This window comes from Schistocerca piceifrons, chromosome 2 (genome assembly GCF_021461385.2).
Source record: "Schistocerca piceifrons isolate TAMUIC-IGC-003096 chromosome 2, iqSchPice1.1, whole genome shotgun sequence".
NCBI lineage: Eukaryota > Metazoa > Arthropoda > Insecta > Orthoptera > Acrididae > Schistocerca > Schistocerca piceifrons.
The window spans coordinates 362,613,416-362,636,574 of record NC_060139.1 but is presented as its reverse complement, the minus strand read 5'-3'; the positions used below and the strand labels follow the sequence as shown (position 1 = coordinate 362,636,574).

General features: G+C 41.4%; 1 non-coding gene across 1 annotated transcript; it reads right to left on the bottom strand.

Moving 5' to 3' along the window:
• Nucleotides 1-12,739: 12,739 nt before the first annotated feature.
• On the bottom strand, nt 12,740-12,813 carry Trnat-ugu. Its single transcript has one exon. It is a non-coding gene; the product is annotated as a tRNA-Thr (tRNA).
• Between the last annotated feature and the right edge of the window lie 10,346 nt (nt 12,814-23,159).

Here is a 23,159-nt window from a genome sequence, read left to right as displayed (position 1 = left end):
TTATTTGAATATTGTTTTCCCCCAAAACTAACCAAGGTTAGAGCAAAGTCTACAAAGATGCCATGGATTACTCCAGGAATAGAGGTATCTTGTTAAATAAAAAGAAAACTGTATCTGTTAATCCGAAACAGTTCTGATGTTGATGCTATAGCACATTACAAGAAATACTGCAAAATATTAAACACTGTAATACGGATGTCAAAGCAAGTATAAAAGATAGTTATATCAGATAACAAAATAAAGACAATATGGGATACAGTGAAGGAGGAGATCGGTAGAACCAGACATGAAGAGGGGCAAACAGTATTAAGAGTAAATGATACATTGATGACAGATGTATATAGTGTTGCAGAACTTTCTGACACGCATTTTAAAACTGTTACTGAAAAGATGGGGTTGTCAGGTTCTGTAGATGCTGCCATGGGATACCTCAGACCAGACATTTCAAGTAATTTCCATTATATGAATTTGACCCTCACTACCCCAACAGAAGTAACGTCCGTAATAAAATCTTTAAAATTAAAAACCTTTAGTGGATATGATGAAATATCAAAAAAGTTAATTAAAGAATGTGATTCTGAGTTAAGTAACATATTAAGCTATTTGTGTAAGCAGTCATTAATCAGTGTAATATTTCCTAAATGGTTGAAATGTGCTGAAGTTAAGCCACTGTTTAAGAAGGGAGATAAAAAAATAGCGTCGAATTTCTGTCCAATCTCACTTTCGCTAACACACTCAAAAATTTTAGAAAAGGTAATGTACAATTGGCTTTATAACCATCTTATCACAAATAACATACTGCCAAAGTTGCAGTTCGGATTTCTAAAGGGTTCTGATATTGAAAAGGCTATCTACACTTACAGTGAAATTGTACATAACTCATTAGATAAAAAATTGCAGGCAACGGGTACATTTTGTTATCTCTCGAAGGCATTTGGCTTTTTAAATCACAGTATCCTTTTAAGTAAATTAGAATATTATGGTGTAACAGGAAATGCTGTAGAATGGTTCAAATCTTATATCTCTGGCAGGAAACAAAGGGTGTTCTTAGGAAAGAGACATGTATTAAGCTATCAGGCATCATCCATCTAGGGAACTAATTACATGTGGGTTCCCACAAGGTTCCATCTTAGGACACTTACTCTTTCTTATGTATATCAATGACCTTTCATCAGTAACATTACCACATGCCAAGTTTGTTTTGTTTGGCGATAATACAAACGTTGCAATAAATAGCAAATCAAGTGGTGTCTTAGAAAGATCGGCTAATAAAATATTTGTGGGTGTTAATCACTGGTTCCTATCAATTCTTTGTCAAATGGTTCAAATGGCTCTGAGAACTATGCGACTTAACTTCTGAGGTCATCAGTCGTCTAGAACTTAGAACTAATTAAACTTAACTAACCTAAGGAGATCACACACATCCATGCCCGACGCAGGATTCGAACCTGCGACCGTAGCGGTCGCTCGGTTCCAGACTGTAGCGCCCAGAACCGCACGGTCACTCTGGCCGGCAATTCTTTGTCACTAAACTTTGAAGACACTGCATGCAGTTCAGATCTTGTAAGGGTTGTCCCACGAGTAAATGCCTAAAATATGATGGCAAGCAAATAGAAGAAGTGGATAGTGTTAAATTCTTGGGATGACAGCTTGGTAATAAACTCAACTGGGAGGAGCTGAATTGTCTAAACAAAACTCTATTTGCAGTGCGAATTCTGCCAGACATAGTGGGTATAAATATGAAAAATCTGGGATACTATGCTTACCTTCACTCCATAATGTCATTTGGGGTTACTTTTTGGGATAATTCATCAAACCAAGCTAAAGTTTTCTGGGCACAAAAACGTGCAATAAGAGTTATATGTAGTGCGAAGTCAAGAACAACCTGCAGAGGCCTGTTTAGGGAGTCAGGGTAATAACTACTGCTTCCCAATATATTTATTTCTTAATGAAATTTGTCAATAAAAATATATCACTTTTTCAAACCAACAGCTCAGTTCATTGAATCAATACTAGAAATAAGATTAATCTTCACAAGGTTCAAATGGCTCTGATCACTATGGGACTCAACATATGAGGTCATCAGTCCCCAATCTTCAAAAGGATTTAAAGTCACTTACTCTTGTACAAAAAGGTGTGTATTATTCAGGAACACACATTGTCAGTAACTTGCCTTGCCAGTAGTCATAAAAGGCTTAACAACCGATGAAATTCCGTTTAAAAGAAACCTAAATGATTTATTGGTGGCCAACACCCTCTACTCCATTCATATATAACTTCTGCACCATTTCAGAGCAGTAATGTGTTCATTGTAAATAAGTATTGTAGTAGTTCTAGTGTATGTTTATTACCTTATAAATAAAAAAATACTTTTTTTAATTTTAAATTCAGTGCATTAGTGCGATCTTAGTAAATGACTGTTGTAAAATGATCCTTTCATATAGTGTTCATTAAAATGGACGATCATTCCACTTGGGACCTGTGGAAGGTACATTAGCTAATTTATTTTAGTAGTAAATATTTGTCATGTATTATCGTTTTCCAGACATGTTCTACATCCTGGAGGACCTCCTCACTACGGATCAATTGGCATGAAAGTAAATCTAATCTAAAAAGTTTCTTTTCGAAGTCCGCACTTACCCCCTGGCTACATCTTGGTGTTTATACACAGCAGTCAGAAATAGTTCGAAAAGCTTGTAACGGTGTCGCAGGGAAGGTTGTGCTGAGACAGGACTGGTAAGAAAAGATTTCGATACGTTGCGCAATGTCCGGTTTAATTGGCATTGAAGTTACCCACTCAGGCCATTGCACGTCGAAATTGAAATGAACGCCAGATAAAATTAGTGTCGGTTTTTCTCATAGCGTAGATGACAGTGCACCAGACTGCTCAGCCATTGGCTCGGTCTTGATCCTTACCATTGTCCCCTGTTCAATTGTTGTATCGTTCTCTTGTTCGGTTTTAGGAATATACACGAATTATACGTTTGGCGACACCGTCTATGGTGAGCCACTTGACTTTGCGCGCGCAAGGCCCGATTGGCTAACTTCAGCGCTAATTAACCCGGAAACGGGCCAACGTATCGAATTGTTTTCTTAACAATCATTTTTAGCACAACTTACCATGCAACATCCTTACAAGCCTTTCAGACTGTTTCTGACCACCCTGCATGCCCGCACTAGAGACGTGCTGGGCTGCATACACGCTGTAGCAACGTCCAGTATTTGAGGTTACGGATTTTCATGAGATCGGCTCTATGATGCAGCTAACAATTGCCCATCACCTTCTGCAAATCTCTTCCAAGCAAACATCCTTCTCATGCTAGTTCTGAACACTATATTCGCGATTACTAGTTGAAATTTATTGCGGAACTCAATCAGTCTTCCCTCTCTCTCATTTCTATAACGTAGCCCATAATCTCCCGTAACTTTGTCTTCTAATCCTTCCCTGCTACAGCGTTCCATTCTCCCAAGATATTAAATTTACATCTCCTTTTACATACCGAATTACACATTCAGTTCAGTCATATACTCTTTCTAAATATGCCTCTTGTGATTTTGACATCGGTGTGTACAGGATGAATCACCTAAAACCTGCACCGGAAATAATGCGGAAATGGAAAGTGCCATTGATGTTAGGTTATCACAGATTGGATTGATAGTCATGGCCTCGTATTGTCAACCTGTCAACTGATGTAATAATACTTAAAAGAGTATATTTTTGCGCAAACATACACTTTTTAAATGGAACAACACTTATTGACATTGACAAGAATAAAATTAGCATAAATTATAATGTCAGCGACGTTTGTTGTGGGATTCTAATGCGAATCTTTTACGAGGTATCGTATTTTGAAAAGTTTCCGCACTGTCAGTTGTTTGCGTCACTCGATCTGCGTAGTTGCTAGGTGTGATGCTATGTTTGCATGCAGCGTGCTTGCATGTTCCTTGTGTGCATTGCGACTTGCTAGCCAGTTGGTGCGGGAAAGTCCAAGCAATAGGTCGTCAGAGGATGGTGGGATAGACCAATGTAGACAAAGTCGACATGCTAATGCTGCACGGAGGGTCTAGGAAGAACACAGTTGGTTCTTGTACGGTGTATGCGCGGAAAGATATCCCAACGGACATCAATGAACTCGCCAATTATTTATCAACTTCTTCAGCCAGTTACGTGAAAGTGGTAATGTAACACCTAAACAATGTAACAGAAGGAAACGAGTGACGACAGAAGAGGGAAAATAAATGTTCTTGCAGCTGTTGCAGTTGATCCGCTCTTCAGCTCCTACGGAGTCCCACGAGGATCTGGTACGAGTCAGGCAAGGGTCCTACGCACTCTCCATCGACATAGGTTTCATCCCCGTCACATCTCTCTGAATCAGGAGCTGCATGGAAACGATTATGAGAATCGTGTTAACTTCTGTGCATGGGCATTAAGACAGAATAGTACAGATGTATTAAGTATCTTGTCTATTTAGGAAGCCACATTTGCCAATCACGTTCAAGTAAACCGCCGAAACATGCAGTGTTGGTCTGCTGACAAACCCCGTTTGCTTCGTTAGGCGGAGCGTCAACGTCAGTGGAGTGTAAACGTGTGTTGTGGGACAGTGAACAATCAGCTCATAGGCCCGTTTTTTGTAGGCGGAACGCTGAACGCGCACAAGTATCGTAGCCTCCTAATAGACAATCTTCCACGGATGCTAGAAGACGTTCCTCTGCAAACTACGAGTAACCTGTGGTACCAACATGATGGCTGTCCAACCCATAGTGCATGAAGTACTGCAGCATGTTTAAACGAATTGTTTCCAAATCGTTGGATTGAACGCAAAGGACCTGTACCTTGGCTGACCCGCCCCACGTATTTGACGCCTGTAGGCTTTTTCTGTGGGGAAAGCTGAACTGCAAGAACCTACTAACTACATCCAATAATAGGCAACGACGTATTACTGCAGTCTTTTCAGACATCTCCTCTGAAATTTTAGCACGCGTGGAGAAGTCGTTTCATACCAGACTGAAAACATGTATTGCTGCTGTCGGTGGGCATTTTGGACACAACCCGTGATGGTCATTTGTCTCCTTACTGGTCAGAATCTACATAACTCGTGTAGGCACTTGGGTCGTTCTTTAGTGTGTGGTACCACAGGTATTGCATAAGGGTCAGTGTGGGAACTTCTCAAAATACGATGTCTCGTAATCGACTCGCACTAGGATCCTGCAGCAAACACCACTTTCATTCTAATTTACCCTACTTTTAATTTGTTAATGTCAATAGGTATTGTTCCGTTTTAGAAGTGTATGTTTGAACAAAAAATATGCTTTCTAAGTATTATTTCCATCTCTTGATTGACTAACAATACAAACACCTGACTACCAATCCACTCTATGAAAACCACACATCAATAGCACTTCCAATTTCCGCAATACTTGCGGTGCAAGTTTTGGATGGTTCACACTGAATACATGAACCATTGCTGTTGGATTTAGCTTACTTTCTATTCCGACGAGAATAACCCTATCACATAACTGTCTGCAGTAACCCACTCTCTTCCATTTCTTCCTATTCGTAACGAATTCTGCTTCCGTTATACTATTTTCTGCTGTTGTTGGTATTACACTATATTCGTGTGACTAAAAATCCGTATGTTCTTTCCTTTCCACTACACAGCAGTACAATCAAAGAGTGAAAGTGTTATCTGTAATACAATACGAAAAACTCGTACACTGATGTGGTGTCTTCTGTCTTACAGCTGAAGTGTTACATGTTCTGCGAGAGACCTCCACCTCCCGGATTCTCAGGAGGTCCGCCACCATTTCCACGTGATAACAGGTCCATAGTGCAGTTGTTACCAGTGGAGGATCCCTCTCTGAACCATCGGGGCGACAGGGAAGCAGAAGCTTCGACTCAGCGTGTTCCCGATTCGAGACACGTCAGTCCGACAGCACGCTTACCCTTCGCTGGTGCTGGTGACGGGTACGCAGCCGAACTGCAGCGCAGCAGACATCTGCCTCTGCCTCCGCCAATAGAGGCAGTACTGAAGTTGGTGTCGTGGCTGCTCTTCCTGGACGGTGACAGCGGACCTGACCTGGAGGCGCTGCTGTCGGCAGCGGACGTGGGCTGCAACTGCCGGCTGGTCGTGCTGTCGGCCGCCGACGGCGCAGTCACCGAGGTCTATCTGGCACAGTCCGCTTCTGTAGTCGGCAAAGCACACCTAGGTCGCTGGGACGGCGAACGTTTGCACTGGCATGCCAAGGGCCGCTTCGAGAGGGCTACGGACCTGCGGGGCATCACCATGAGCTGTCTCGCTGTCGAAGTGAGTGCACTGTAAACGCTAAGTGAAGATAGTACGCTACAATGCCCTGTAACGGTGCAGTACAGCTACTGATTTTCACTTTGGAGGAGTGGTCAAAGCAATCAGAAAACCATACGAGAAGCAACAAATTAACCAATTAAGCTTTTGATTCAGTTCGGACTATAAAAAGGCGTATACAGTGTTAAAGTCATGTACAGTTCGGTACATAAGTTTTTCCTAATAGTTGGATGATTTTTTTAGGCTTTTCAGCGTGGTTCTTAATTCCCATTACACTTACACGGAGCTGACAAAAGTCATGATGATGACCGGGCCAAATATCTCACGAAATGAGCGTCAAACGAAAAAACTACAGAGAACGAAACTCGCCTAGCTTGAAGGCGGAAACCAGATGGCACTATGGTTGGCCCGCTAGGTGGCGCTGCCATAGGTCAAAGGGGTATCAACTACGTTTTTTTTTTTAAATAGGAATCCCCATTTTTTATTACGTGTTCGTGTAGTAAGTAAAGTAATATGAATGTTTTAGTTGGACCACTTTTTTCGCTTTGTGATAGATGGCGCTGTAATAGTCACAAACGTATAAGTACGTGGTATCACGTAACATTCCGCCAGTGCGGACGGTATTTGCTTCGTGATACATTACCTGTGTTAAAATGTACTGTTTACTAATTGCGGAAAAGGTTGATATCGTGTTGATGTATAGCTATTGTGATCAAAATGCCCAACGGGCGTGTGCTATGTATGCTGCTCGATATCCTGGACGACATCATCTAAGTGTTCGGACCATTCGTCGGATAGTTACGTTATTTAAGGAAACAGGACGTGTTCAGCCACACGTGAAACGTCAACCACGACCTGCAACAAATGATGATGCCCAAGTAGGTGTTTTAGCTGCTGTCGCGGCTAATCCGCACGTCTGCCACTGGGCACAAGAGAAATTACGGGACGATGACAGATTTTTTGTACGCGTTGTATTTAGCGACGAAGCGTCATTCATCAACAGCGGTAACGTAAACCGGCATAATATGCACTATTGGGAAACAGAAAATCCACGATGGCTGCGACAAGTGGACCATCAGCGACCTTGGCGAGTTAATGTATGGTGCGGCATTATGGGAGGAAGGATAATTGGCCCCCATTTTATCGATGGCAATCTAAATGGTGCAATGTATGCTGATTTCCTACGTAATGTTCTACCGATGTTACTACAAGATGTTTCACTGCATGACATAATGGCGATGTACATCCAACATGATGTATGTCCGGCACATAGCTCGCGCGCAGTTGAAGCGGTATTGAATAGCATATCTCATGACAGGTGGATTCGTCGTCGAAGCACCATACCATGGTCCGCACGTTCACCGGATCTGACGTCCCCGGATTTCTTTCTGTGGGGAAAGTTGAAGGATATTTGCTATCGTGATCCACCGACAACGTCTGACAACATGCGTCAGCGCATTGCCAGTGCATGTGCGAACATTACGGAAGGCGAACTATTCGCTGTTGAGAGGAATGTCGTTACACGTATTGCCAAATGCATTGAGGTTGACGGACATCATTTTGAGCATTTATTGCATTAATGTGGTATTTACAGGTAATCACGTTGTAACAGAATGCGTTCTGAAAAATTGTAAGTTCACAAAGGTACATGTATCACATTGGAACAATCAAAATAAAATGTTCAAACGTACCTACGTTCTGTATTTTAATTTAAAACACCTACCTGTTACCAACTGTTCGTCTAAAACTGTGAGCCATATGTTTGTGACTATTACAGCGCCATCTATCACAAAGCGAAAAAAATGGTCCAAATAAAACATCCATATTTCTTTACGTATTACACGAATATGTAATAGAAAATGGGGGTTCCTATTTTAAGAAAACGCAGTTGATATCCGTTTGACCTATGGCAGCGCCATCTAGCGGGCCAACCATAGCGCCATCTGGTTTCCCCCTTCAAGCTAGACAAATTTCGCTCTTTGCAGTTCTTTCGTTTGACGCTTATTTCGTGAAATATTTTGCCCGGCCACGATCAATGGACCACCCTGTATACAGACGGAGGTAGTATCACATACACAAGGTACAAGGGCAGCGCATTGTCGGAGCTATTATTTGTACTCAGGTGATTCATTTGATGACGTTTTCAACATGATTATGACCGCACGGCGGGGATTAATAGACTTTGAACGCGGAGCGGTACTTGGAACTAGCGCATAGGACATTCCATTTCGTATATCGTTAGGGAATTAAATATTCCGAGATACGGAGTGTAAAGAGCTCGCCGAGAATACTGAATTTCAGGCATTATCTCTCACCACCGACAACGGTGTGACCGACGGCCTTCTCATAATGACCGAGGGCTGCGGCGTTTGCCGTAGAGTTGTCAATGCTAGTAGACAAACGTGAAACAACCGCAGAAATCGATGTCGGACGTACGACGAATGTATCCGTTAGGACGGTGCGGTGAAATGGGCTATGGCAGCAGATGCGAGTGCCTTTGCTGAATGCACGACATCGCTGCAAGTCCTCTCTTGTGCCCGTTACCAAATAGGCTAGACCCTAGACGACTTGAAAACTGTGGCCGGGTCAAATAAGTCCCGATTTCAATTGGTAAAAGCAGATGGTAGCGTTCGAGCGTCGCGTAGACCACACATAGCCATTGACCCAAGTTGTCAACAAGGTACTGTGCAAGCTAATGGTAGCTCCACAACGGTATGGGCTGTGTTTACATGGAATGGACAGGCTTCTCTGGTCCAACGGAATAGGTAATTGACCATTTACAGCCTTTCATGGACTTCATATTCACAAACCACGATGGAATTTTTTGGATGACAATGTGCCGTGTCAGTAAGCCACAGTTGTTGGCAATTGTTTTGAAGAACATTCTCGACAGTTCGAGCAAATGGTTTGGCCACCTAGATCGCCCGACATGAGTCCCATCGAACATTTATGGAACATAATCGAGAGGTCAGTTCGTGCACAAAATCCTGCGCCGGCAACACTTTCGAAATATGGACTGTTATAGAGGCACTGTGGCTCAATATTTTTGAAGAGGGCTTCCAACGACATGTTGGGTCCATGCCAAGTCAGTTAATAGAGGTTTGTGGTACGGACATCAAAAGTTGCGGCTTTTATTTCCAACGAGGTCTGGTATGATACCTGGCCCCATCTTACTGCCGTTTGCATTCGTCTTTAGTTACCGTTTTCTTCCGTTAGTTGGTATCTTACTCCCCCCTCCATCTCTCCCGATATCTTATCCCTTCAACTCCTTCCTGGTGTATACATTGGCGTTTCAAGGTGTTTCTGTTAAATGTTTCCTTGGCTATCAGTATTTTCGGTTTTATGACTTGTCTTATTTTAAGTCCTCCGTTATATTTCACAAGTACTTGAATTTTACATCATGCTCTGTTGGTTGTCCTTCTATTGTGATTCTGAGATTATCTCCTTTTGCTCCCAGCCACGGTTTTTTTCTTATTTGTTTTCATCCCCAATTATTTGAATTTGATATTTATGTCTTTTACAATTTTCTTAAGCACCTCCTCGGTTTCTCCACCACCACCTTGTCGTCAACAGAGCGTATGTATTCCAATCTTTTGCCTCCGGGACACGCTCCTCTCCTGTCATATATGCACTCTCCTATGATCTCTTCTATGTAGATGTTAATCAGAGTAGCTGAAAGCCAACATCCTTGCCCGCCTTCTCTTCCCATTCCCTCTGTTAGTTCTCCACCAACACTGACTCCCTGTTTTTGCTTAAGGTCTAACTCCTTAATAAACTTTCTTTCTCTCCAATCGATGCTATGTTTTCTTAGGATAAACTTGAATCCATCCCACTTCCCCCGATCGAATTTATTTCCCAAATCAATGTAAGAAACCTAATTTTTTTTTGTTCTGCACAATGCAGCTCTCTTCCAGGGCTCATAGCAAATCCGTAACATCTCTAGTCTCTACCTTAATATAAAACCATACAGATCTTTTCCCATACGTTGTGCAGCTTCCTACACATCCTTCTATTCAATACTCTCATTAAAACATTGACAGCTATGTATGTCACATTTTATTGGCCTAGTTTTTTTTTTTTTTTTTTTTTTTTTTTTTTTTTTTTTTTTTTTTTTTTTAGGAATCCGACGATCGATTCGAGAAACCCCTTTGAACATAATTCGCTGAATTTTCCCAATATGTCTCATCTCATTTTTTCCATCTGAGGGTTTTAATATTTATATTTGCAGCTGATCACTCCGATGACCTTTCCATGCTTCACCTCTATAAGAACTGCTTCCAGTACAATTTTTAGAACGTTGTGGAACGCTGTCACATTTCTCCGCAGTCCTATTCTGTCTAGCTGAATCTGTCCCATTTCTTAATTCATTATTTAAACTGCTGTATACTCTTTTTGTCTTTTCCTGTTTACGTTTTTCCATTTCCTCCTTTTCTCTATTTTATTGATGTTATCGTCTACTATCTACAATTTCCTTAGACCCCATCAGGTATTTGTTGCTAGCACTGTTTTCCCTGCCTCTTTTAAATTGTTTTGTAAGGTATTCCCACCCTTCATTGATCTTACCTGGTTCACTCATCATGAATTTTCCTACTTCTGCTTTCTTAGTTTTTACCCCGTTCTCTGATGTTTCAGAATTTAATATTCCTCTTTCCGTCCACTTATGGATCTTCTAACACGAGTACATAACTCTTGGGTTACTTGTGACGCAGTTCATGGTGGGAGTGGAAGTTGTTGGGTGTTGTGTGGGGATAAGTTCTTAAAAATATTTAAATATATTTATCAAACAACCTCAACAACTCCAAACGCCTGCACAGCATGACACAAGCAAGTCACTCAGTGCCCCATTTACAAAAATTCAAAAGCTTATAATAAGAGGTACACAGAAAATGCACCAAAAATAATGCAACAGAAAAACAGAACAAGAAAACATAAAATAATCCGCTTGTCCCAGAATGCGAATCCTAAAATATCCTGAGCCAAAAGTCGACAAGTGATTACAAGAGAACGGAATATTAGTAAGAGAGTATGGAAGAGTGCTGTTCATGGACGATAGTATTACTAGGGACACATCATGTTTTTTGGTCGGTATTTCAACCTAGTGACTGATTATAGAATCACATGAAGGAATACACACTAGAAACCGCCATAAGCAGTTCTACTGTTTCTGTTGTTATGAGACTGGAGGATGTGTTTATGCAGCCGTATAAATATCACAAGTCCTACATATTTAAGTGCTCTACAATATATTAAAGGTATTTGCAGGATGTTGTTATTCCTAGTGTTACAGAGTTTTATGGAGAATAAAATTCTGCATATTTTCAAAACTAATTACACAACACGTGGACGGTTAAGCCATACTTCGTCGATCATGGACCATCTTGTACTTTGACGGAACGAATATTAAGCTGAAAGTTCAGTCGACATCGAGGTCATTAGACCACAAGCTCGGATGGTGTCGAGGGTGGGGAAGGATATCGGCCATGCGCTTTCAAAGGAAACTTTCTGGCACTTTCCGGGAGTGGTTTAGGAAATCCCAGGAAAACCTAAATCTGGATGGCTTGACGCAGATTTGAACAGTCGTCCTCGCGAATGCGAGTGCGATGTGCTAACCATTGCGCCACCTCGCTCGGTCTTTTGTTCTTTGAAACGGGAGAAAGTCTTCTACCATGGAACATGTGATATTTGCAAACGAACTGAGTTTCTTTACTGTCTTAATGATTTTCCCTCTCTTTAAAATAGAAATTTGTGTTACTTGCCAATAGATTTTATTCCACAAAGTTTTTAATTGGTAACTGGTTTTCGATAAAACTTCTTCTTAATTTGATTTTGCTTCATAATTATTGGTGTGTAGTAGAGTAATGACGTAACACATTGTCTATTAAATACAGTATTGACAATATTTTCTCGATTACAACACTTTTATAAATGATGACGAACTGAAACCCTCAGCTACCGACAGTTGTTGTTGATATACCTCGATGTGGACAGTTGAAAATATGTGCCCTGACCGGGACTCGAAACCGGGATCTCCTGCTTACATGGCAGGCGCTCTATCCATCTGAGCCACCGAGGACACAGCTGAACAGCGCGACTGCAGGGACTTATCGCTTGCACGCTTCCCGTGAGACTCACATTCCCAACTGTCCACAATTCTACATACGTAAAGTACCTTATAGACATTTGCCCATCCACTCATTACTCGCGCACGGTTTGGCGATTCCCGTAAGAGTTTGGGCAACCTGTGCGCATTCGCACAGACGAAGGTCAATGGCTGGGTAGCCTTTTAACTATATATATGAAGACAGTAACTGTTCTTGAAAGAACAGATACTGTTGATGACCGTGCAGCTTTTCCCTGGAATAACTGATGACAAAGTGAAACCCTCAGCTGCCGACAGTTGTTGTTGATATACCTCGATGTGGACAGCTGAAGATGTGTGCCCCGACCGGGACTCGAACCCGGGATCTCCTGCTTACATGGCAGACGCTCTATCCATCTGAGCCACCGAGGACACAGATGAATAGCGCGACTGCAGGGACTTATCCCATGCACGCTTCCCGTGAGACTCAGATTCCCAACTGTCCATAATTCTACATATGTAAAGTACCTTATAGACCCGCTCGGGGCACACATTTTCAGCTGTCCACATCGAGGTATATCAACAACAACTGTCTGCAGCTGAGTGTTTCAGTTAGTCATCATTTATTCCAGGGAAAAGCTGCACGGTCATCAACAGTATCTGTTCTTTCAAGAACAGTTACTGTCTTCATATATACAACACTTTTAATTTCGAATGGAATGTATGTTCCTTGCTACGAGACAGTATAGTATCTTGGAACAGTTTTCACATTTCGAAAATGCTTACTTTTTTAAATTCAGAAGCCTTAGCATACATAACGGGAACGCTGTCATTTCGAAATGGAATAAGAAAATACATTAAACTTCTACTGCAGGGCTGGCTAGAGGCGAAAATCTGAAAAGGGCTCCGAGGTACAACACACTGCCTACGCAAATCCAGGTTACCCTCTCCTGGCCACAACAAATGAGCACAGCGAGGCAGTGAGAGGTCAGATAAAATTTTCACTGAACACAACTGTTGAGTACGATTTTATACACAGTGGTAAGGAGAGGTGGGCTGCAGAGTGTTGGGGCAACTGACGTCGTAGAAAAGCTGGACAGGAGCAGAAATGATCAGCGAACAAGTTAGAGTAAATAGATGATTAGAAGAAAGTATTTCTCGAAGCGTATGAAGACTAGTAAGAAACAGAGTGCAGCTATCACAATGTGAACAAGGATTAGGCTCCCTAAAGTGAGCAAGGACGATGGTGACATAGCGAAGAAGCTCCAAGTGCAAGTGGGTCGTGTCAGAGCTGCCGGCAATCCTATATTGCGGCAGCAGAGGACGCTCGTAGTCCAGAGCCGCTGGAGGCGTGGCTCGGTGGGTGTGTACCAATGGGTCTGTCAGATCTCGTGCGATCGCTCTCGACATCTGACAGAAACTTGCAGTTCCATTGCAAACTTCGCGACGCCCATGGGGCTTGTGTCCATACATGATACCACAACAACAAGAAGTAAAACACAGATTCTCAACTTTAGTACACTAGGCCCCCAGTTGCAGTATGATCTCTCGCACAACTTAAATTGGCCAAGCCAGAGACAGTCATCTGCACTACAGGATTCGCACTGATCACGACAGGCAGAATGTCTCTTAATCGTCATAGCAGAATACACACACAAACTGCAGAACGAAGGAAGTAGGTGAATGGTTGAATACTCGCAATCTGCAGCAACTCGTAGGAGGACGGCTATATCAGTGCCACCCAAATTCCACGTAATCTGAAAGGTATCACTATAATAACAAAGTGGCAGATACAAATACAAGAATCCTATTATGAAACGTTCGCTGAGTAACCGGTAACAAGTAAAGCATCGCTAAATTCACAAGTCTACGTCAGATGTCAGTACGCGCCATTACCGATACTTCGTTACTTCAGTTACAAAAATTTAACTTCAGAGGATATGAAATAAGACGATTTGATAGGGAAGAAATCTGTAGGCTTAAGCATATCTTAACTGGATCTTCAAAACATCGACTTTCGAGCTACAACAACTAATACCTCGGCACAAAATCGTGAAATAAACCCTGCACTCACAAAGAGTTCACCAAACGACTAGATGACAAAAACACAACTATACAGATTGATTAATGCAATAAGTCGTCCGAATTTGATAACGCGAGGCTCTAACACCCGTCACTAAAGTTGGGGCAACGAACAAGAAAACAGTTTGCGGAGAATCGTAGCAGAATTCTTAGAGGAAGGAAGTCTACTCCTAATAAATAATGTGTTTCCTAGAAAGAGAAACATAGATGCAGTGGAGGCTCATTTGAAAAGTTCTTCACACTGTAAGATAGAATTGAAGAAAATAATTTATTTAGAGAAATACCTTTCCAAGCTTTCAATACTGTATAATCTCCATTATTACTTATGACAGCTTCCCAAGGTTTTGACAGCTTTTGTACTCCGAATAGGGCATCTCCATTGTTGAGCTGTCTGATTACTTGGGACCCCTTTAAAAGCTGTAACGAAACGTCTTCCACGGAGTTGTACCTTCAATTTGGGAAACAAATCGAAGTTTGCCGGCCGCTGTGACTGAGCGGTTCTAGGCGCTTCAGTCTGGGACCGCGCTGCTGCCACGGTCCGGGGTTCGAATCCTGCCTCTGGCATGGTTGTGTGTGATGTCCCTAGTTTAGTTAGGTTTAAGTAGTTCTAAGTCAAGGGGACTGATGACCTCACATGTTAAGTCCCATAGTGCTTAGAGCCATTTGAACTATTTGAAGAAATCGAAGTTTGACGGGCTCGTAATAGGACTGCGTGGTGGCTGGGGAAGGGTTTCCCATCCATATCTGTTGAGCATTTCTGTCACTGGTAAGGCAATATACGGTCTTGCACTGTCGTGAAAAATAAAGACACCAGTTTCATTCACGACAGGCCTTCTTTGACGAATTTTCGGGCGCAAAACATTTTGCAGAAACAGCTTGTAGTACGCGATTGCTACAGGCGTGCATATGGGACTCTGTTTGTAGCTATGACTCCATTCATGCCATATGCACCTTTAATTATTGGCTGTGGAATGTTTTCGGGCGTGGAGATTCGGAACTTATCCGTTGAGTCGACATACTTAAGTTCTGGCTCAAGATGTCGTAACCAGGTCCTTCTGTTCGACAACGTTGAAGCAATTCTTCTGCGATCCTTTGCTCTTCACTCAGACCACGCGGAACCCATCTGGCAGCAACTTTCATCATCTGTAACTTTTCAGTTATGATTCTGCAAACTGAAATGACAGATATTCTTGACTCATATGCTATGTTCTCACATATTTTCGTCGATCCTCTCTCAAAATATCATTAACAATAACCTGAGAGGTATAGTGTGAAGCAGTAGATGACCTTCCACTTCTTGAGTTGTTGTCGGTGGTTACACGACCTTCACGATAACGAACACCGTGATGCTGTGCTACCATCCGCTACACTATTCCCACATACCTCTCTCAAAGCGTTGTAAATTTCCGTTGGATTTTTTTCCTCGTAGGATTTCGATTTTTATGTAGGAACGCTGGTGTAATCCGACCGACTCGGTTTCAGCTTCCATTTTAAAACTGAATCACTCACGACACAGCCACTAGAACGACCGTCACGTCTATAGTCTCGCTCACAACTGATATGAATTTCAAATTTATCACGCCACCGTAACGTTCGCGCATGAGCAATGTGCAGCACTTTTGAAAGACCCTCATTTGTGTTCCATCATCTAACCCGATCACAGAATTTAAGTGGGACCTGTTACAAGAACCACTCAGCTCGGATCATCTCCACTATAGAATGAAAATTCAAGTGACTAAAGTATCAAATATAGCAGTTTACCCTTGTCATACACGGAAAATCAGTTATGCTGATTGCGCGGCCCCTCCCGCCGGAGGTTCGAGTCCTCCCTCGGTAATGGGTATGTGTGTTGTTCTTAGCATAAGTTAGTTTAAGTAGTGTGTAAGTCTAGGGACCGATGATCTCAGCAGTTTGGTCCCTCAAGAGTTCACACACATTTGAACATTTTTTGAATAACGCTGTCTGGGAAAGTTATCAACAGTTTCTAGCCGTAGAAATATAAAACACTGACGTACTTGGAAATGCTACCTACCGATATAGTAACTTGATCTCACAAGTCGACAGAATAGCTGCAGATGCGATTACTCAGAATAAGACTTTCACTTCAGGGAAATAGAAACGTCGTGTGCGTGGTGGGATGAAGGTCTTATCACGCTGTTTTTAATCTCTGGGGAAACCATTTCGAGTACTGGTAGTGTGAAAGGTTTCAACGTCGGTATTTGGTTCATAAGGGGATGTGACGTGGTGGTGAACAGTTAGCAATCACCTGACTCTACACCGCAGTCCTCCGTTAAATTGTAAATCTCTTCGCAGTGTCTTGTAGGATGAGGACATGTGACGCTAATGATCGCCATCCGTTCTTCTGATAGGGGACTTAAAGCTCAGTAGCCCCATTGGGGCGATTCATAGGCGTGGGCTATGTAACGGCTCCGAGTTTTATCCTTTGCCCTCTCTCTCGATTATCGACAACACGAACACGATACTACACAATGCATACATTGACTATAACCACCTACGCGAGATAGTTACATTCAAGACACCGAAACCGCCAGCGTGGCGATACTTAGAGAGACTAGTGCCATCATCATCTTCACCTATGATACTAATACGTATCACACGTTTTCACCCTTTTTTTAAAGTACTTTCTACATATTTATAAACTGGTTCTCTTCTGGAGGACGACCTCTCTGGTAGTGCACGTTGACTTGCACCTCCTATAGCATAAAGTGATGATTAATAATCTATTCTTTAAAACTAACCAACACTTAATTTTAGAAAAAAATAAAAATGAAATTAATTGTAGTAATATGAATTAAGGGAATAGAAATGGAAGAAAATAGAAAAGGAATATCATTAAACTGTTTATACGAGGTGACATTCATATCTTTAGCGATATTAGGTAACCTCGTTGACCAAAAAAGATTCACTCCCAACTTTCCTTTCACTCTAGCTTCAGGAACGTCATGGATGCGAAAATAAGTCGGAAAAATTTGAGGTTACCAAGGAAAACATGGATGTTAAATTACCAAATGTTGGTGAACGTGAATACTCAAGTAAATTATTTTTGTTGACGTAGAAATTCTCCATGTGTCATTTCTTGTAGAAACATTACATCATCACCGTTTCTCCGTTATTTGTCACAGCAGGCACAGCAGGAGTTCAACGATAATTGTAATGGTATTTCGGCTCATAATGGAGAAACGATTGGTTCCTGGATATGGGATGCTGTTCATAATAATCCTCAATATAAATGTCCAAAGTGTGTAATCGGAATTCAGAAACACTGCAGGTGATGTCTTTTACCCTAGTGAAGCATGTCCACCGATTGAGTTTAACTGCTTACAAACCTATTTAGCAGGACTATCCTACACAAATAAAGGAACCAGGAATATAATTCGTTTGATCTGAGGCTGACAATGTGGCACCAACTTAATCAAAAACATGAGGATGTTCATTTTTATTTGAATTCGTAGGCAACTTTAGACTTCACGTGAAGAGATTTCTTATTTTAATCAAGTACTTACCAGCATTTTCAAATTATACTTGGTGTAGTGGAAAATAAAAAAAAAAGAGAAAAAGAGAAGATAAGAAAAGAAATTCACAGTCCCGCTACATTGGTGTTACTATAATTTAATGATCATCTTTTATTTTTACAGTAAAGGCCTAATACATACGTCGTTTGATGATAGTAATTTATTTCTACAGTTAAGATCTAATACGTATAGTGATGCTGAAAAGTATCCGAACGACCTGAATTGAATTTCGCCTGATTCGCATGCAACCTACATAACGTAGCTGTCTAGCAGGTCCTCTAATCGCTCCTTGGTACAGTCGTTTGACTACTGAAAATGGTTCCAACAAGTCACCACTAGAAAACACTGCTCTGTATCGCAATAACTCAAGATGTAAAGTAATACTACGATACTACAAATATCAGGGAACACCTTATCACAGATAAGGCACACCTTAAGGCTTCTAAGCTCACATTTATAGCAATAAATGACATACCTGAAATGTTACCACTCTCATTATTTCGTCAGATAGGTAATGCACGTAGTAAGTTCGTCGTATTCACGATTTCCTCTTCAAAGTAACATACTGTACTTATTATTTAACACAAAATGACATTAAAAATTTAAGTTATTCACGAGCAGCTAGTTGAGAATATGTATGAACTTCAAATGACACGACGAACCGTCTCGTCCTGCAAATGGATTCAAACCCAGGTCATGCAGACTAAGCAAAGATATCGTGACTGTCGGAAACTGACAGTCATGCCTGATTAGGTATACAGAGAGTGATATACCTCGATTTTAGACAGTATCAATTACCAAATACCAACTTTAAATTACGTAACGCAAACATTTTTAACGGACGCGAATTCCTACCCAGAGCCTATTGTCCCTGTTAACGAACTACGAGAGATATTAAATATTGCTTCTTAACAAGTAACTTACTTGAAATGCCGTGAGGTAAAGCTTTGTGTTGGACAGGAATTCGAACCCAGAACCTAATAAGATAGATATCGAAGCACAATCAACTGTGACATATCGCATTTTCTCGGCAGTAGCTAGATGTTTTAACTGAAATGACGAGACGAAACATTAATTTTTTCCTTCCCAGGACTCCAGCCCAGCACCTATTGCTATTATATTCTAGGGAAAACGACCGTTAAATATGGGTTTGTTGCACCAGCAGCGACATGTGAGCGTGTCTGAACTAGAAATAATATGGCGAAGAGTTCAGTGCTGACTAGGAATAGAGCTCCACATATATCGTTGTTGACTACACACAAAGAGACGTCAGCTACCGAATTTTATTCACCAGCAGCTCGGAATAACACCTTGAGCTTACAGTGATATTGCAAATAGTTTTGTGTCTCACTGGGAGTCAAAAGCGTCAAATATCGTTAGTGTTGACAACGAATGAAAATACATTAAACATCGAAATTATTATCCACCAGAGGACAGGTGTTCTCATGCTAGAGCTTAATAATACATAACGAAAGTCCGCAGCTCGTGGTCGTGCGGTAGCGTTCTCGCTTCCCACGCCCGGGTTCCCGGGTTCGATTCCCGGCGGGGTCGGGGATTTTCTCTGTCTCGTGATGACTGGGTGTTGTGTGATGTCCATAGGTTAGTTAGGTTTAAGTAGTTCTAAGTTCTAGGGGACTGATGACCATAGATGTTAAGTCCCATAGTGCTCAGAGCCATCTGAACCATTTGAACATAATGAAATCTTTAGTTCCGGGCAAGGATTCGAACCCATTCACTCGCGATATGTGGAGATGTTGAGCAATCTGCAGTTTTGAACAAACAACAAATTGTAGCCGAGCTGTATTGTCACGAAGGGAACGAATTCCGCGTTAAGGACGGTCTGAGTTGCATTCCCAGTTCAGAACCAATTTTATCGGCATACAGAAGCTCAGATAAAAGATGCAATAAGTGTCCTGTGAGCCTACATAGCGTTTGTTTCGTCACTAGAAATAAATAACTAGTATAAGAAAGGTTACTGGTGCTAGAATTTCTACATGTCACCACTCCAAGCTTTATTGTGGCTCAACCTAACGTCTACTTGGTAGGGAGGGAATATCATTTTTAATGTGAATTTCAGACCACAATGCCATTATATCTTTTTCACTTGGTGTAGCCAGAAGAGAATGGAACCTGTCTCTCCCTATCTAAAATCACTGACCGTAGTTGGAACCGAACCCAGACCATAGATATATAAACCTATCATCAGCCCAACAGACCACCAAATCCTCTTCTCAATGGCTCATTTTTCTATCATAACGCCGTTGTGCCACACTGGCTGAGAATGCTGACACACAGGCTCCCTGTATCAATTTGCAGCATGTTCAGTAAATTCATTTACTTGGTTGATCGAATCTCCATGAACTAGCTGCCTCGGCTTTATCAATACAGGCCCTGGGCAGTGCAACATCATACTGACAACAGTAATGTGCTTATACTGACAACCTGACTGTTCGTTTTACCTAATTTTGTAATCATTTAAATAAAACACCATGACCTTCCAATGGGAGACATTTCGTCCCTCTTTTCCTTCTGCGAAATTTGTCACTAAGCTTTTTGCCTTCCAGCCAGCGAAATGCGGCAGAGTACGGCCGGTAAACGATTCTCTGAAAGAAGTACAAGCAGTCAGATCAAACATCGATAAGGAAATCGCAAGAAAATACTTTCGGCTCATAGTGCAATGGTGAGAAACTTACAATGCTGCACAACAGGTAACGCCTCTTTCCGCTGCTGACAAGCAAATTTTGGGTCTCTAGGACTACATACCTTTATTTATGAAACGCCACATTTGCATACCTCTTGAGTATGACACAGCATACCAATTAAACACATACCCAATCAAAATCTAAGTGAGTAGTATTTTACCAATTCGTGTCGATAGACGCACGCTTGTCTACAGATACTCAGTTTTACTAAAACAGACTTTCGGTAGTTTTATTACATTTGTTGTAATACAGCTCACAATTATCGTAACGTTTCCTTTAGTGTTGTTAAAACAATAGTAAACATGAGAGAGAAATTAATCCTCAACGATATATGCGAATTCTCTGATGATATCTATAACAGTCTGAAAATGCACATGCGGTTTATTGATTACATGCACGTAGAAAACTTGTTCTGAGTTAAATCTCTCAAACAAGGTTTGAAGAAGAATAAAATGCCACTACCAGACGACAGCTAATATAGAAAATACTTTTCCGACATATTTTGGCACGATGCGCTCCACCCATACATAATACAAAAGTTTCGATATGTATCTACTGTCTGGTTGTCTGTTAAACCTGAAATGAACAAAATGTGGCAGAAGTTATCCCTGTTTCCACATACGACTATTTTGGTTTGAGAAGTGAAGAGAATTATGTTACAACTTCCATTACGTTGGTAACTTAAGCAGACAGAAGAAATGCGTTTTAAAAAATGTAGCAATGACTGTACTCGAAATCACATCTTTCCTACGGATCACGACACTTACCATTACGCTATCAGCTGACACAGAGGTACAACAGCTCCAGAAGTCAACAACAATTCCTCCAGAAATTCTGCATTCTACATCGCTGTGAGATAATGCATGTGGCTGGGTCTAGAATTCTGAGAGACAAACAGTTACACCTTTTCTTTTGCACTGCACGATGTTTTCAACAAACAGATAGCGCAATAGAGTAGCTCAAGTGGAAAGGAACACTTCCTATTTAAATTTCTGCATTCTTCACTGTTGGCAGTTCTGTGCAGGTGGCAGTTAAGTGATTTTATTTCGGTGATTACAAAATAAAGTTGAATGTATGCACTGGGTAGCCGATGCAGCTAGTTCATGGTGATTCGGTCAACCAAGTAAACGAATTTACTGAACATGCTGCAAATTGATACAGGGAGCCTGTGTGTAAGAATTCTCAGCCAGTGTGGCACAACGGCGTTATGATAGAAAAATGAGCCATTGAGAAGAGGATTTGGCGGTCTGTTGGGCTGATGATAGGTTTATATATCTATGGTCTGGGTTCGGTTCCAACTACGGTCAGTGATTTTAGATATGGAGAGACAGGTTCCATTCTCTTCTGGCTACACCAAGTGAAAAAGATATAATGGCATTGTGGTCTGAAATTCACATTAAAAATGATATTCCTTCTCTACCAAGTAGACGTTTGGTTGAGCCATAATAAAGCTTGGAGTGGTGACATGTAGAAATTCTAGCACCAGTAACCTTTCTTATACTAGTTATTTATTTCTAGTGACGAAACAAACGCTATGTAGGCTCACAGGACACTTATTGCATCTTTTATCTGAGCTTCTGTATGCCGATAAAATTGGTTCTGAACTGGGAATGCAACTCAGACCGCCCTTAACGCGGACTTTGTTCCCTTCGTGACAATACAGCTCGGCTACAATTTGTTGTTTGTTCAAAACTGCAGATTCCTCAACATCTCCACATATTGCGCGTGAATAGATTCGAATCCTTGCCCCGAACTAAAGATTTCATTATGTATTATTAAGCTCTAGCATGAGAACACCTCTCCTCTGGTGGATAATAATTTCGATGTTTAATGTATTTTCATTCGTTGTCAACACTAACGATATTTGACGTTTTTGACTCCCAGTGAGACACAAAACTACTTGCAAGATCACTGTAAGCTCAAGGTGTTATTCCGAGCTCCTGGTGGAGAAAAATTCGGTAGCTGACGTCTCTTTGTGTGTAGTCAACAACGATATGTGTGGAGCTCTATTCCCAGTCGGCACTGAACTCTTCGCCATATTATTTCTAGTTCAGAGATGCTCACATGTCGCTTCTGGTGCAACAAACCCATATTTAACGGTCGTTTTCCCTAGAATATAATAGCGATATGTGCTGGGTTGGAGTCCTGGGAAGGAAAAAATTAATGTTTCGTCTCGTCATTTCAGTTAAAACATCTAGCTACTGCCGAGAAAATGCGATATGTCACAGTTGATTGTGCTTCGATATCTATCTTATTAGGTTCTGGGTTCGAATTCCTGTCCAGCACAAAGCTTTACCTCACGGCATTTCAAGTAAGTTACTTGTTAAGAAGCAATATTTAATACCTCTCGTAGTTCGTTAACAGGGACAATAGGTGCTGGGTAGGAATTCGCTTCCGTTACAAATGTTTGCGTTACGTATTTTCAAGTTGGTATTTGGTAATTGATACTGTCTAAAATCGA